This window comes from Calliphora vicina, chromosome X, assembly GCF_958450345.1.
Source record: "Calliphora vicina chromosome X, idCalVici1.1, whole genome shotgun sequence".
NCBI lineage: Eukaryota > Metazoa > Arthropoda > Insecta > Diptera > Calliphoridae > Calliphora > Calliphora vicina.
The window spans coordinates 639,695-651,458 of record NC_088785.1 but is presented as its reverse complement, the minus strand read 5'-3'; the positions used below and the strand labels follow the sequence as shown (position 1 = coordinate 651,458).

The following is an 11,764-nucleotide window of genomic DNA, read 5'->3' as shown; positions in this document are numbered from 1 at the left end:
ATTTTACTTCCTTTTCATTATAACTTGAAAATTTTCGGCTTTCGCCTTAAACTTAGGACCGACTAACTCGTGATCAACCACTGTTCACACGAAACCCTTCTCCACTTCAGTCCTCCAAGGTCTCATTCGATTATTTGCTACTACCACCAAGATCTGTACCAATGGCAGCTCCATGCAGGCTTACGCCAAACACTTCTATGCTCACCATTGTACCCTCACATTGTGTCAACACCCGCTAGGGCCATCACAATGCTTTGTTTTAATTAGACAGTCGGATTCCCCAAGTCCGTGCCAGTTCTGAATTGATTGTTAATTGATAGTCGTTATAATTTAAAAGGAATATATCTTGCGATAATTCCCTAAAAATTTTAGCAAGAAAGTTCCACAATTGGCTACGTAACTACTATCCGGGGAACAAGATCCGAGAATCTCTATTTACCCAGAACGAGTACATAAACCATGTTATTGCTTCCCAATCAAGCCCGACTATCTCAATCTTCAGAGCCAATCCTTATCCCGAAGTTACGGATCTAATTTGCCGACTTCCCTTACCTACATTATTCTATCGACTAGAGACTCTTCACCTTGGAGACCAGCTGCGGATATTGGTACGGCCTGTTGAGAAGTTTGCGTGACCCCACCATAAATTTTCAAGGTCCGAGGAGAAAATATCGACACAACAGTAAATGTCATGCTCTTCTAGTCCATCTACCATATCTCTCTTCGAAAGACTTCCATGGTAGTACGACTATAAAACAGAAAAGAAAACTCTTCCGATACCTCTCGACGGCTTCTTTATGGTCGTTCCTGTTGCCAGGATGAGCACAAGGCCCATATTTAATAACAAACGGATACTCAACAGGTTACGGAATTGGAACCGTATTCCCTTTCGTTCAAAATTATTCAAGTGTTTAATTACTAAGCAATTTTACTTCCTTTTCATTATAACTTGAAAATTTTCGGCTTTCGCCTTAAACTTAGGACCGACTAACTCGTGATCAACCACTGTTCACACGAAACCCTTCTCCACTTCAGTCCTCCAAGGTCTCATTCGATTATTTGCTACTACCACCAAGATCTGTACCAATGGCAGCTCCATGCAGGCTTACGCCAAACACTTCTATGCTCACCATTGTACCCTCCTACTCACTAAAGTTTCAAAGTTTATAATCCAACCGAAATTGAACATAAACCATTTACTTTAGCGGTAATGTATAGGTATACAACTTAAGCGCCATCCATTTTAAGGGCTAGTTGCTTCGGCAGGTGAGTTGTTACACACTCCTTAGCGGATTACGACTTCCATGTCCACCGTCCTGCTGTTTTAAGCAACCAACGCCTTTCATGGTATCTGCATGAGTTGTTAATTTGGGCACCGTAACATTACGTTTGGTTCATCCCACAGCGCCAGTTCTGCTTACCAAAAGTGGCCCACTGGGCACATTATATCACAACCACTACCTTCATACCAAGAAAGGTGAGGTTCTTACCCATTTAAAGTTTGAGAATAGGTTAAGATCGTTTCGAAAGAGAGTCATAGTTACTCCCGCCGTTTACCCGCGCTTATTTGAATTTCTTCACTTTGACATTCAGAGCACTGGGCAGAAATCACATTGTGTCAACACCCGCTAGGGCCATCACAATGCTTTGTTTTAATTAGACAGTCGGATTCCCCAAGTCCGTGCCAGTTCTGAATTGATTGTTAATTGATAGTCGTTATAATTTAAAAGGAATATATCTTGCGATAATTCCCTAAAAATTTTAGCAAGAAAGTTCCACAATTGGCTACGTAACTACTATCCGGGGAACAAGATCCGAGAATCTCTATTTACCCAGAACGAGTACATAAACCATGTTATTGCTTCCCAATCAAGCCCGACTATCTCAATCTTCAGAGCCAATCCTTATCCCGAAGTTACGGATCTAATTTGCCGACTTCCCTTACCTACATTATTCTATCGACTAGAGACTCTTCACCTTGGAGACCAGCTGCGGATATTGGTACGGCCTGTTGAGAAGTTTGCGTGACCCCACCATAAATTTTCAAGGTCCGAGGAGAAAATATCGACACAACAGTAAATGTCATGCTCTTCTAGTCCATCTACCATATCTCTCTTCGAAAGACTTCCATGGTAGTACGACTATAAAACAGAAAAGAAAACTCTTCCGATACCTCTCGACGGCTTCTTTATGGTCGTTCCTGTTGCCAGGATGAGCACAAGGCCCATATTTAATAACAAACGGATACTCAACAGGTTACGGAATTGGAACCGTATTCCCTTTCGTTCAAAATTATTCAAGTGTTTAATTACTAAGCAATTTTACTTCCTTTTCATTATAACTTGAAAATTTTCGGCTTTCGCCTTAAACTTAGGACCGACTAACTCGTGATCAACCACTGTTCACACGAAACCCTTCTCCACTTCAGTCCTCCAAGGTCTCATTCGATTATTTGCTACTACCACCAAGATCTGTACCAATGGCAGCTCCATGCAGGCTTACGCCAAACACTTCTATGCTCACCATTGTACCCTCACATTGTGTCAACACCCGCTAGGGCCATCACAATGCTTTGTTTTAATTAGACAGTCGGATTCCCCAAGTCCTTGCCAGTTCTGAATTGATTGTTAATTGATAGTCGTTATAATTTAAAAGGAATATATCTTGCGATAATTCCCTAAAAATTTTAGCAAGAAAGTTCCACAATTGGCTACGTAACTACTATCCGGGGAACAAGATCCGAGAATCTCTATTTACCCAGAACGAGTACATAAACCATGTTATTGCTTCCCAATCAAGCCCGACTATCTCAATCTTCAGAGCCAATCCTTATCCCGAAGTTACGGATCTAATTTGCCGACTTCCCTTACCTACATTATTCTATCGACTAGAGACTCTTCACCTTGGAGACCAGCTGCGGATATTGGTACGGCCTGTTGAGAAGTTTGCGTGACCCCACCATAAATTTTCAAGGTCCGAGGAGAAAATATCGACACAACAGTAAATGTCATGCTCTTCTAGTCCATCTACCATATCTCTCTTCGAAAGACTTCCATGGTAGTACGACTATAAAACAGAAAAGAAAACTCTTCCGATACCTCTCGACGGCTTCTTTATGGTCGTTCCTGTTGCCAGGATGAGCACAAGGCCCATATTTAATAACAAACGGATACTCAACAGGTTACGGAATTGGAACCGTATTCCCTTTCGTTCAAAATTATTCAAGTGTTTAATTACTAAGCAATTTTACTTCCTTTTCATTATAACTTGAAAATTTTCGGCTTTCGCCTTAAACTTAGGACCGACTAACTCGTGATCAACCACTGTTCACACGAAACCCTTCTCCACTTCAGTCCTCCAAGGTCTCATTCGATTATTTGCTACTACCACCAAGATCTGTACCAATGGCAGCTCCATGCAGGCTTACGCCAAACACTTCTATGCTCACCATTGTACCCTCCTACTCACTAAAGTTTCAAAGTTTATAATCCAACCGAAATTGAACATAAACCATTTACTTTAGCGGTAATGTATAGGTATACAACTTAAGCGCCATCCATTTTAAGGGCTAGTTGCTTCGGCAGGTGAGTTGTTACACACTCCTTAGCGGATTACGACTTCCATGTCCACCGTCCTGCTGTTTTAAGCAACCAACGCCTTTCATGGTATCTGCATGAGTTGTTAATTTGGGCACCGTAACATTACGTTTGGTTCATCCCACAGCGCCAGTTCTGCTTACCAAAAGTGGCCCACTGGGCACATTATATCACAACCACTACCTTCATACCAAGAAAGGTGAGGTTCTTACCCATTTAAAGTTTGAGAATAGGTTAAGATCGTTTCGACCCTAAGGCCTCTAATCATTCGCTTTACCAGATAAGATTATTTTACATAATTTTTAAATGCACCAGCTATCCTGAGGGAAACTTCGGAGGGAACCAGCTACTAGATGGTTCGATTGGTCTTTTGCCCCTATACTCAATTCTGACAATCGATTTGCACGTCAGAACTGTTTCGGTCTTCCATCAGGGTTTCCCCTGACTTCAACCTGATCAAGTATAGTTCACCATCTTTCGGGTCACAGCATATATGCTCAAGGTACGCTCTAGTTAGAGGTATAAATAATATAAATACTATTATACATAACTGTATAGAACGCCCCGGGATTGAATTAATAGACTATAAATAGGCTAAAAACTAATCCCATTAAATTAAGTTATGTTAATTACGCTATTAGGTTTTTATTCCCAATAACTTGCAAATATGTTAGACTCCTTGGTCCGTGTTTCAAGACGGGTCCCGAAGGTATCCTGAATCTTTCGCATTGTTAATCATATAAGTGCATATAATAAACATAAAGATCAATGATCAATATGCTATTATAAAATATAAATATTTAAGCACTATATATAATAAATCTATCAACACTTTATCAAATCAAAAGCATTTATTCGATATTAAAATGCAAGCAAAATAATTTGAATAAACTTAAGCAAATGATCTTATGATAAATATATTTATGTTAATAGATTACAATGTCCTTTATAGAAAAAATGCACACCATTATTATAATATTATAAATATTAAAATCATAAAGATGAATTTTCCATAACGGATATTCAGGTTCATCGGGCTTAACCTCTAAGCAGTTTCACGTACTATTTAACTCTCTATTCAGAGTTCTTTTCAACTTTCCCTCACGGTACTTGTTTACTATCGGTCTCATGGTTATATTTAGTTTTAGATGGAGTTTACCACCCACTTAGTGCTGCACTATCAAGCAACACGACTCTTTGGAAATGCCATCTAGTAATCATTAACGTTATACGGGCCTGGCACCCTCTTTGGGTAAATGGTCTCATTTAAGAAGGACTTAAATCGTTAATTTCTCATACTAGAAATTTGACATTCCATACACTGCATCTCACATTTGCCATAAAGACAAAGTGACTTAGTGCTGAACTATTTTCTTTTCGCTCGCCGCTACTAAGAAAATCCTTGTTAGTTTCTTTTCCTCCCCTCATTAATATGCTTAAATTCAGGGGGTAATCCCATATGAGTTGAGGTTGTAATAAAAAAATTTTTTAAATCATAAAATATCAAAACCACAAATAGAAATCATTTCTTTTATTTTCTGTTTAAATAAAAAATTCTTTTTAATAGAGAGGCAATCCTAGTTTCATAAAAAAATATTTTATGCTAGACCTTCCTCAATAAAAAAATGAATATAAAATATATAATATTAAATACTCTGATTTTATTCGTTAGAGGTTTTGTATCTTTAACTTTTAGTATTATGAATATAGTAGAATATCCAGTAATACAACATGTGCTTTTAAAAAATTTTACATATTAAATATATAAAAGATTTTTAAAGCAACTTATTTAGCATAGTCTTACAACCCTCAACCATATGTAGTCCAAGCAGCACTCTAATTATAAATTAAAGTACCTTACAGCATGGACTGCGATATGCGTTCAAAATGTCGATGTTCATGTGTCCTGCAGTTCACACGATGACGCACAGTTTGCTGCGTTCTTCATCGACCCATGAGCCAAGTGATCCACCGCTTAGAGTGATATATTTATTTTTGTTTAAATAGCAATTCATAAATTTGTTTATTGAAAGAAATCAAAAATACACCAAACCAAATTGGCATATATCAATTCCTTCAATAATATTTTTTTTAATTTTAAAACATACCACAAATTGTTGCGAATATCTTATTTCTTTTAGAAAGAACAATTTTTTTTAACTTGTATACAAGTACAACTATAATTGTGAGTTTAATTTTTATGCAATGTATGGATATACAATAAATTGTATTGCCAGTACACTAAAATGAATATATTATATATATTTCAAATATTCCCATCCAATGTATGATTTAAGTTCATAAATCAGTACATCTTTTTTTAATAAAAGAGAATAAAAGAAAATATATTATATATATATAATTTTTCCAACGACTTTTTTTTATAATATTATTAAATATAATATTATTTTATTATTAAAGAGTTTTTCTTTCAATAACACTTAGTCTCTTTTTTTTATAAAAAAAAAATATTTAAATATTTTTAATTTTATTTTTATTAGCCTTTTTTTTTAAAGGGCATTATGTTTTTTTTTTTATTAATATTTTTTATATATAAATATATAAAAAAAATTTTTTTATCGGTTAGGAACACATTAATGATCCTTCCGCAGGTTCACCTACGGAAACCTTGTTACGACTTTTACTTCCTCTAAATAATCAAGTTCGGTCAACTTTTGCGAAACAACCGTAACACACAAGGCGTTACAGTGATCACGTCCGGAGACCTCACTAAATAATTCAATCGGTAGTAGCGACGGGCGGTGTGTACAAAGGGCAGGGACGTAATCAATGCGAGTTAATGACTCACACTTACTGGGAATTCCAAGTTCATGTGAACAGTTTCAGTTCACAATCCCAAGCATGAAAGTGGTTCAGCGGTTTACCCGGACCTCTCGGTCTAGGAAATACACGTTGATACTTTCATTGTAGCGCGCGTGCAGCCCAGGACATCTAAGGGCATCACAGACCTGTTATTGCTCAATCTCATTATTGCTAGACGCAATTTGTCCATTTAAGAAGCTAGTGTCCTTATAATGGGACAAACCAACAGGTACGGCTCCACTTTCATAAACACATTCAAACACTCACACATTTTACTGCACTCATGAATGAAGGCTACAAAAGCTTCAAACACCATAATCCTGAAAGCATCTATTTAATATATTTGAGTCTCGTTCGTTATCGGAATTAACCAGACAAATCACTCCACGAACTAAGAACGGCCATGCACCACCACCCATAGATTCGAGAAAGAGCTATCAATCTGTCTTACACACTTATGTTCGGACCTGGTAAGTTTTCCCGTGTTGAGTCAAATTAAGCCGCAGGATCCACTCCTGGTGGTGCCCTTCCGTCAATTCCTTTAAGTTTCAGCTTTGCAACCATACTTCCCCCGGAGCCCAAAAGCTTTGGTTTCCCGGGAAGCGACTGAGAGAGCCATGATAGTAGCTACACCCAATTGCTAGCTGGCATCGTTTATGGTTAGAACTAGGGCGGTATCTGATCGCCTTCGAACCTCTAACTTTCGTTCTTGATTAATGAAAACATCTTTGGCAAATGCTTTCGCTTAAGTTAGTCTTACGACGGTCCAAGAATTTCACCTCTCGCGTCGTAATACTAATGCCCCCAAACTGCTTCTATTAATCATTACCTCTTGATCTAAAAACCAATGAAAGTAGAACAGAGGTCTTATTTCATTATTCCATGCACAAAATATTCAGGCATTTGGAGCCTGCTTTAAGCACTCTAATTTGTTCAAAGTAATTGTACCGGCCCACAACAACACTCGATGAAGAGCACTGAAGCAGGTTTAAATAGGAGGAATATTCACAAATACAAGTATTTAATACATATAAGAACTCCACCGGTAATACGCTTACATACATAAGGTACAGTACAAACTACAATTATAGTTGTACTACCCGTATGAAGCACAAGTTCAACTACGAACGTTTTAACCGCAACAACTTTAATATACGCTATTGGAGCTGGAGTTACCGCGGCTGCTGGCACCAGACTTGCCCTCCAATAGGTCCTTGTTAAAGGATTTAAAGTGTACTCATTCCAATTACAGGGCCTCTAATATGAGTCCTGTATTGTTATTTTTCGTCACTACCTCCCCGAGCTGGGAGTGGGTAATTTACGCGCCTGCTGCCTTCCTTAGATGTGGTAGCCGTTTCTCAGGCTCCCTCTCCGGAATCGAACCCTGATTCCCCGTTACCCGTTGCAACCATGGTAGTCCTAGATACTACCATCAAAAGTTGATAGGGCAGACATTTGAAAGATCTGTCGTCGGTACAAGACCATACGATCAGCAAGTTATCTAGAGTTCAACCATAATAACGATCTTGCGATCGCTTGGTTTTAGCCTAATAAAAGCATACGTCCCAAAGGTCCGTATTTATATTGCATGTATTAGCTCTAGAATTACCACAGTTATCCAAGTAACTGTTAACGATCTAAGGAACCATAACTGATATAATGAGCCTTTTGCGGTTTCACTTTTAATTCGTGTGTACTTAGACATGCATGGCTTACTCTTTGAGACAAGCATATAACTACTGGCAGGATCAACCAGAATAATGTTTTATTTATATTATTTGTTTTCAATTGGTTTTAGTTGAAAAGAAATTTAACGAAAATCAGCTTTTTATCGCGTCATATTCGTCATTCCAAATTCACTGTTCTTGATTTTTAAACAATATATTGTTCTATTATCATTTATTTCACATTGCATCATATAATATTTTTCAATATATATGATATTTTTTGATATGCAATTAAGAATTACATTTCATTCATATTTCATTTTTACATTTTATACATTTTTGAAAAACACCAAAAAATCTTCATATAAGATTTATATAAAAAAAACTAAGAAAATACTTATTTTTCTTTATTCGATTTTAACAAAATAAATTTACCAATGCAAATATTGAAATCCCCAAGAATATAAAAAAATTCTTGTTCTAGAGACCAAGCATCATAAATAATTTTAGCACATTGAATAAAAATTAATTTTAATATTTCAATAAAGAAAAATTAAAATTATAAAAAAAAAATAAAATAAATAATTACACTAACGAATAACTATACAGTTCAATCAACAAACTAAAAAAATTTGTCGACAAACTTAAATAGATTCATCGTTAGCGGCAAATAAACTAAAAAAAGTTTTCATTGCTCTCCCCACACACAAAATACTTATACCACATATATTCAACGCAAATAATAAAATAGATATTTAAAAACCTCAATACACAATATAAAAAAAAACAAGCAAATAGTTCCAACATTCACGTTGTAACATTCTTGCACAATATCATCATTCGCATTCGATTTTCATTCTTAAATCAATTTTAACACACCGTATATTAGTATTTTTGATGTTTTGTGTGAATATTTAGTATCTCTGCATTTTATGTCAAGAGTATATAGAGATAGTTACATACAACTTCCCCGCCAATTTCGTTTTTCGCAACTTTTTTGAAATTTTCTTTTTGATTATGAATCGTACGAATTATTACTAATTTTTGGATAAAAAAAATTTTTAAATTTTCTAAAATTGTAGATTTTTTTTTTTTGAAATTTCAAAATTTCTATTTCCCTAACTTACAAAAGTAAGAAAAATTAAAATAAAATTTTATCGATTTTGATAATTTTTTTAAGAAATTTCATACAATATGAACTAATATCAACATCTAAATAGATTTTCTTTTCAAATTGTTCAATATTTCAAAATAAAAAATTTTCGATTTTTTCAAAAATTTTATTATTTTATGAAATATTTCCTTAAATTGTAAAAATTTGTATGAAAAATATACTTTTCTTTATTATTTTTGGGATTTTGTATGAAAATCATTATAGATTTTAGTCCACATTTTTTTCAATTTATAACATTTAACTAATAAATAGTATTATTTTCACAAATTTAACAAATTTGTATAAAAATTTAACTTTTCTTTATTATTTTTGGTACTATTATAAAGGAAAATCATTATAGATTTTATTAAATCCACAATACATTTTATATTTTGTTTTGTTTTGTGTAGTAGTATTGTTATTATTAGTAGAGGAGTAAAACTAAATAATTTTAATACATACATCCATCCATCTATACATTCATCTCATTAGCAAACAACATTTTTGTGTATAAGTAATAGAGTAGAGTAGAGTAAAACTAAATAATTTTAATACATCTATCATCAGCAAACAAGGGACAGTATAATTTTCCTAGGGACAGTAGGAAACTCGTTAATCCATTCATATGTGTCACTAATTAGATGACGAGAACTTTGTCTACCTAATGACGTTAATATTTAATTCCGCCGTTCAACCGCGCTTACAGTATCACATTTTTGTGTAAGCATTAGAGTAAAACTACTCTATCGTTATTTTTATCGCTTAATAATTATGTGTGAGCCAATATTTTTTCTTTTTTCACAATGATGTGGCGATGAGAGCCAACATTTTTTTTAAATAAATTTTTCTACTTTGAAATTAGAATGAAACTACTCAGTATTTTTCTTTTTTTTACTTCATAATGATAGGATGAGCCAATATTTTATTATTTTCTTCACAATAATGTGATGAGCCAATATTTTATTAATTTTTTTCATAATGATGTGGTGATGAGAGTCAACATTTTTTTTTTAAATATAGGGACAGTAGGAATCTCGTTAATCCATTCATATGCATCACTAATTCGATGATGAGGACTTTGTCTAACTTAAGACCTTAATATTTAATGCCGCCGTTCAACAGCGCTTACTGAAATTTCTTCACATTGACAACATTCAGAGCACTGGACAGAATCAAATTTTTGTCAGCATTAGAGTAAAACTACTTTGTATTTTTTCATTGTCGCTTAATAATGACAGCGGAGCCATCATTTTTTTTTTTTGTAATAAATTTTTTCAATTAGAGTAAAACTACTTTGTATTTTTTCATTATCGCTTAATAATGATGAACTGAGCCATCATTTTTTTTTTTTTGTAATAAATTTTTTCATCTCATCAACCACGCTTACTCGAATTTCTTCACATTGACATTCAGAGCACTTGGCAGAATGAAATTTTTCAAAACATTGTTAAGAAAAATATTTATTATTTAGTTAATTTCTTTTCACACATTCAATTTTCAAAATATTCTTATTTATTATTTGTATAATAAAGAATCTAGTGTTTAATCCATTCAATATCAAAACATCATGAGCTGCTTACTCGATTTTGTTAACATTAGAGTAAAACTAGTTAAACCATTCATATTCATCATCACTATTTGTATGACGAGGTATTTGGCTACCTTATGATCTTAATATTTGCTACAGCCGTTTAAAAAACAAATAATGGCTCAGTACCACTATTTGTATGACGAGGAATTTGGCTACCTTATGATCTTAATATTTGCTACAGCCGTTTAAAAAACAAATAATGGCTCAGTACCGCATTATTAAGCGACAATGAAAAAATTCAAAGTAGTTTTACTCTAAAATTTATTTATGGGCAGAATAAAATTTTTCAAAACATTGTTAAGAAAAATATTTATTATTTAGTTAATTTCTTTTCACACATTCAATTTTCAAAATATTCTTCTTTATTATTTGTATAATAAAGAATCTAGTGTATAATCCATTCAATATCAAAACATCATGAGCTGCTTACTCGATTTTGTTAACATTAGAGTAAAACTAGTTAAACCATTCATATTCATCATCACTATTTGTATGATGACGAGGTATTTGGCTACCTTATGATCTTAATATTTAATACAGCCGTTTAAACGCGCTTACTCGAATTTCTTCACATTGACATTCAGAGCACTTGGCAGAATGAAATTTTTCAAAACATTGTTAAGAAAAATATTTATTATTTAGTTAATTTCTTTTCACACATTCAATTTTCAAAATATTCTCATTTATTATTTGTATAATAAATAATCTAGTGTTTAATCCATTCAATATCAAAACATCATGAGCTGCTTACTCGATTTTGTTAAAATTAGAGTAAAACTAGTTAAACCATTCATATTCATCATCACTATTTGTATGACGAGGTATTTGGCTACCTTATGATCTTAATATTTAATACAGCCGTTTAAACGCGCTTACTCGAATTTCTTCACATTGACATTCAGAGCACTTGACAGAATGAAATTTTTCAAAACAT

At 33.9% G+C, this 11,764-nt stretch overlaps 2 non-coding genes across 2 annotated transcripts; both read right to left on the bottom strand.

Moving 5' to 3' along the window:
- Positions 1 to 5,399: 5,399 nt before the first annotated feature.
- On the bottom strand, positions 5,400 to 5,579 carry LOC135962983 (5.8S ribosomal RNA). Its single transcript, XR_010576793.1, has one exon. It is a non-coding gene; the product is annotated as a 5.8S ribosomal RNA (ribosomal RNA).
- A 612-nt stretch (positions 5,580 to 6,191) lies between these two features.
- On the bottom strand, positions 6,192 to 8,178 carry LOC135962903 (small subunit ribosomal RNA). Its single transcript, XR_010576743.1, has one exon. It is a non-coding gene; the product is annotated as a small subunit ribosomal RNA (ribosomal RNA).
- Positions 8,179 to 11,764: the final 3,586 nt, after the last annotated feature.